Source organism: Pistacia vera, unplaced genomic scaffold, assembly GCF_008641045.1.
Source record: "Pistacia vera cultivar Batoury unplaced genomic scaffold, PisVer_v2 Contig249, whole genome shotgun sequence".
Classification (NCBI taxonomy): Eukaryota; Viridiplantae; Streptophyta; class Magnoliopsida; order Sapindales; family Anacardiaceae; genus Pistacia; species Pistacia vera.
In genome coordinates this window covers 993,295-999,368 of record NW_022196056.1, presented here as the reverse complement: position 1 = coordinate 999,368, position 6,074 = coordinate 993,295, and positions in this window count along the sequence as shown.

Below are 6,074 nucleotides of genomic sequence, written 5' to 3'. Positions count from 1 at the left end.
TGAATTGTTTCATTTGGTAACCTGTCAGATCACTGTCGCGACGTAAAACTGTTCGTGACAACCGCCAATTTGAGGAAGTACGACTTCTTCAATTCTGAAGCGACTTTGGAACTCTTACTTTGTAAGTATCCACAGTCTTTTCAAATTTTTGCTTTTGCATGTAGCGAACTCTTTTACTAACAGTACCTGTATGCAGCGAATATGCCGCCCAAAGTGCCAAGCTCGTTGAGAGAGAGGGGCTTCATTTTCCCCCAGATCGACGCCACGGAACCAGCTGAGGTGGGCTCTAGCGACACCCCTGCCAAAGGAGCGCATTGCACGCCCAAAGCAGAAGTCCATGGGCCAAAAGTCTAAGAAAAGAAGGGTGCTGCAACCCGAGGAATCAGAGTCTGAGCCGGAGGGCTTGGGGGTGCAGCCTGGGAGGTCGCAGTCCAATTAGGCTTTTCGCTCGGGAGGGAGCTTAAGGCGCACGACTAGGGTTACACTGGTCAGTCCGCATAGGGGACAAAGGGAGGTCAGACTCTGGCAAGGTGCCCTCTCGTTTAGGAGCTAACACACTAGTGTTGGACTCTATGGATCAACTTCCAGAGCACCTACAGCCAGTGGTGTTCACCCTTTTGGAGTGCCAACTTGCCAAAGTCTTTGAAGAGCTCGTGGCCTCCAACCCTGCGGACTTGATGATTAGGGCGGTTCAAATGCAAAGCTAGGTAAGACGGTTTGTCCTCGTCGAGGACTTTCCAATACTTTACTCTTTTCAAGGAGACAATCTAGTACTTGCTTATTTCACTATGAAGTCTTTGCTCGCCATGCACCTGGCCCAACAAAAGATCCAATTAGAAGTTGTCGGGGGATCTTCAAGCTGAAGGAAGAGAACACGTAGCTGAGGCACGAGTTAGCAACTGCGAAAGAAGAGCTGGGCCTGAACATCATTCAGATGAACCAGTACATGTCGGAGAGGAACTCTGCTCTTCACACGGTAGACTTCTAGAAGGCCGAGTTGGAGAAGAGGGGAGAGGAGCTTAAACAGCTTCAAAGGACAATGGCTAGGCTCACCAAAGAGGCTAGCGAGAAAGAGCTGAGCTGCGAGCGAACTCCAAGCAGGCCTTGCGGGCGGAGGAAGAGAAAGCTCAGTTGTGGGAAACTTCCAAGAAGCAGAAGAGGGCACTCGAGGCGGACCTCAAATTATCCCATAAGTGGGTCGCTTCATTAACCGAAGAGATGAAGAGACAAGAATTAGAAATTGAGAGGAAAGATGTTGACTGGTTGATTCAGTCCATTTATGCCCTTTGGCCAAAGAACCCGACCATGGACCTCACTGATCTTCCAGATGATTACCAGAGGATCCTTGCCTCCACAATGGGAGCCAATGATGAGGAGGAAGCTCTAGAACCTCACCTGGAAGAGGATCAACTAGAGGAGTACGTCTCGGAGGACCTGACAACTGACCAGGTGGTCGACGACCAACCTGACGATACCGAGGTCGCACCTTCAAGGCCTAGGGACAAAGACCAGTGATTGCTTCTACCATTATTTTTCCCACAACCTTGTTTTTGACTGCCCTTGCATATTCTCTTGTACTTAGAAATTTATGAATAAAATGATCATTTTCTAAATTATTTGTGAGCACTTACAATCTTTCGTACTTCACAAACATTACATATGCGAACATGAGGAAGTCTTCTAGCTATTTGCGATATTAAATTATTTGTGAGCACTTATAATTTTTCAGAATTCACAAACATTACATATGCGAACAGAAAGATAAAAACAATGCGAGGAACAAAATCATACATTTATATAAGATGAATTTAGCTTAAAGGCGATCTTAATTACAAAGCTTTCAAGGGAATTTTTATGAGGAAATTAAAAGAGTGAGTTCGAAATTACTGATAATAGGGGCGAAGATGCTCAGCATTCCAAGCTCACTGTACTTCGGAACCGTTGAGCCTTTTGAGGTGATAAGTCTCTGGTCTTATCACCTTAGTGATGCGGTATGGGCCCTCCCAGTTTGGTCTTAATACTCCCGCGCTTGGTTCCCTTGTACCAAGAAAGACTTCTTTCAGAACCAGGTAGCCGACCTGAAAGTCTCTTCTCTTGACTTTAGAGTCAAAGAATCTTTTCGCACGCTGTTGGTAGGCTGCTATCCTTAATCAAGCTTTGCTACGGTGTTCTTCAACTAAGTCCAAACTTGCACGCAAAAGTGCTTCATTGTCTGTTTCATTGAACAGGTCCCTCCGAAGTAAGTCAGCCCACATTTCCACTAGGATCATAGCCTCGCAGCCATATGCTAGCGAGAAAGGTTTTTCTGAAGTAGAGGTTCTCGGAGTTGTCCTATATGCCCATAGGACTTCTGGGAGGTCGTCGACCCAATTTCCCTTGGCAGCACCAAGCTTAGCTTTCAGAGTATGCTTGATGGTCTTGTTGATAGCTTTAACCTGGCTATTGGCTTGCGATCTTGCTACTGAGGTGAACTTTTATGGATCCCTAGCTCATGGCAAAACTACTTGAATTCCTCATTGTCAAACTGCTTCCCATTATTAGAGATGAGTGTGTGAGGAATTCCGTAGTGGCACACTATATTTTTTAAGACGAAGTCCTTGAGCTTCTTGGTAGTGATCGCGGCAAAAGGTTCAACTTCGGCCCACTTGGTGAAATAATCCACCAGGACCACAATATACTTGACCCCTCCTTTTTCGACTGGCATGGGTCCAATGAGATCAATTCCCCACATAGAGAATGGCTAGGGGCTGGTCATAGTTATCAGTTGGTGGGAAGAAGTCCACGATACGTTCGTGAGCCGCTGGCACTTGTCACACTTTTTTACAAAATTGAAGGTATCCTCTTGAAGTAGGGGCCAGTAGTACCCTTGACGAACAACTTTGTTAGCGAGGGATCACGCGACAGTGTGATTACCGCAGATCCCTTCATGTATCTCCCTCATGATATAGTCTGCTTCTTCGTCGGTTATACATCGGAGAAGGGAGACGCTAAATCCTCGCCTGTACAACTTATCTCCTATGAGTGTGCAACGAACACCTCTGGTTCACAAGGTTCTTGCCTCAACCTTGTCATTGGGCAAGGTCCCATCGCAGAGATACTGAATAACTGGGGTCATCCAAGAAACTGATTATGTCGTAACCATGGCCTATTCGAGCGAGCTGATACAAGGGATCTCTATGTACCAAACAAGAATACTTTCTAGGGCGTTTGAGTCCGGCAATGAGGCTATTCTTGCCAGGGCATCCGCGATAGAATTACTGTCTCTAGGAATCTGTGCGATCGCGAAGTGCTTGAAAGACTCGAGTGCGGCCTTAGCATTCTTCAGATAACTGATCATGTTTTCTTCCTTGGCTTGATACTCTCCCAAAATCTGATTAACAACTAGCATGGAGTCGCTGTGAATACTGATCACGGTTGACCCCATTTCTTTTGCCAACCGTAGACTAGCAAGTAGTGCTTCATACTCGGCCTCGTTGTTGGTAGCTTTGAACCCAAACCGAAGAATACCGTAGATGTGAGTCCCCTCGGGACTAAAGAAGAGAAGACCTGCCCCGACCCTTTTCCTGTTCGAGGATCCATCGACATAGAGGCTCTAGGTCAATAGATTCTGAATAGTTTTCTGGGTGACTTCACTGGACTGTTGCTCGGATTCCTAAATCGGTTGGTGTGAAAACTCCAAAATGAAATCATCAACAGCATGCTCTTTAATGGTTGCTTTCAGTATGTACTGCAAATCGAACTGACTTAGTTCCATCACCCACTTAAGCAACTTACCTGAAGCCTCTAGCTTTTAGAGGACTTGTCTGAGCGGGTAATTGGTCAATACATGGATAGTGTGAGCATGGAAATAAGGTTGCAACTTTCTGGAGGTGACCAGCAGGAAATAAGCTAATCGCTCCATTTCTAGATACCGTATTTCGGCATTCAGTAGACGCCTGTTCGTGTAATATACTGGCCATTGGACTCTGTTTTCTTCCTGAATCATAGCTGCATTGACCACATGCTGAGAGACGGATAGATACAGGAGAAGAATTTCTTGAGGGAGCGGCTTCGACAGGGGAGGTGGCTTTCCGAGAAGCTTTTTTATGCTCTGAAAAGTCTGTTCTCAATCCGGAGTCCACTCGAACTTCTTGTTGGCCTTGAGTATATTGAAAAATGGCAAGTAGCGATCTGTTGTTCTTGATATGAAGCGACTAAGAGCCACTATTTGCCCATTAAGACTCTAAACCTGTTTTCAGTTGGTCGGGCTCCTCATATTAAAGAGAGCTTGAATCTTTTCGGGGTTAATTTCTATTCCCTTCTGGTTAACCATATACCCCAAGAATTTTCCCGAGGATACTCCGAACGAACACTTCAGGGGATTGAGCTTCATTTGGTACCTTCAGAGTATACCGAACATCTTAGCGAGATATGCTATGTGATCTAAAGCGACATGCGATTTTACTAGCATGTCATCAACATAGACTTCCACTAATTTTCTGATCTGCTCTAAAAACATTCGATTAACCAACCGTTGGTAAGTCACCCCAGCATTTTTTAAGCTGAAGGGCATAACCTTTTAGCAATACAGCCCTTGATCTGTAACAAATGAGGTATGCTTTTCGTCCGACACGTACATCAGAATCTGATTGTATCCCGAGTAGGCGTGTATAAAACTCAATAGCTCATGTCTAGAGGTGGCATCGACGAGCTGGTCAATTCTCAGTAAGGGAAAGTTGTCTTTCGAACAGGCCTTATTGAGGTCGGTGAAGTCAACGCAGGTCTGCCATTTGTTAGTAGACTTCTTTACTAAGACCGGGTTGGCAACCCATCTCGAGTAAAGCGTCTCCCGAATGGACCCATTCAAGAGGAGGTTATCTATCTCGATTTTTAAGGCGGCATACCGTTTGGGGTCCATTGCTCTCCTCTTTTAGCAAACCGGTCTAACTGCACTATCAATATTCAAGGCATGGCATATAACATTCTAGCTAATCCCGACCATGTCAACATGAGTTCATGAGAATACGTCGACATTTTCCCTAAGGAAGCTTGTCAGGTCATTAACGAGCTGAGGGTTGAGATTACTCTCGATCCTCAACACTCGAGTCGGCTCGCTTTGATCGACCAATACCTCAGATAGGTCCTCAGCCGGCTCACTGTGAGAGCATTCCTGCATGCGAGGATCCATGTCATCCTCAACCAAGCCAAGCTGTGGCTCGATCCTGCTGATTGGCATTGCCTATTCAGGGACGCCAACTGGTACTCCCTGTACCTTGCACGCCATCTGCACTGCCCTTACATAGCAGTCGCGAGATACGCGTTGAGATCCACTTACTTCCCTTATCCCCATCAGGGTGGGAAACTTCATCTTTAGATGGTATATTGAGGTGACTGCCTTGAAGTTTCGTAGTAGAGGTCGTCCCAAGATGCCATTGAAAGCAGAAGGACAGTCTACTACTAAAAACTCAATCATTTTGGTCAGCTCGTTGGTTTCTCCCGACGTGACCTGGAGCGAGATCATCCCCTTGGGAATCAAATGATCGCCAGTGAAACCATACAAAGGGATAGAGGTAAGCTTCAGATCTGCCTCGTCCAGTTTCATCTTCTCGAAGGCTCGCTGAAATAAGATATTCACAACGCTTCCATTGTCCACTAGTATCCTGTGGACTTCGCACCGACCTATTTCAGGCATGATAACGAGAACATCCTCATGGGGATAATGCAATCGCATTGCGTCTTTCTCGGAGAAGGTGATTTTCTCCACTCTACAAACCTTGGCGGGTCGCAGCATTGTGCTCATGACACTTATAAGGTCATGACGGGCTTCCCGAGCATACCTTTCCTAGGCACCTCGAGAGTTCCCTACGGGATGTGGTCCTCCAAAGATGATCCCTACACTGAGAGACCTTTGCGACCACGACGCCTCTTCCCTGGTTCCTCTTGATTTTTCTCCCTACGAGAGTTAAGTCATCAACATACTCTTTGAAGTGCCCTTGTTTAATGAGGTCCTTAATTGCTTGCTTGAGGGCCCGATACTCATCGGTGTGGTGCCTATTATCCTTATGATAACGATAGTACTTTTTATTGTTTCTGGC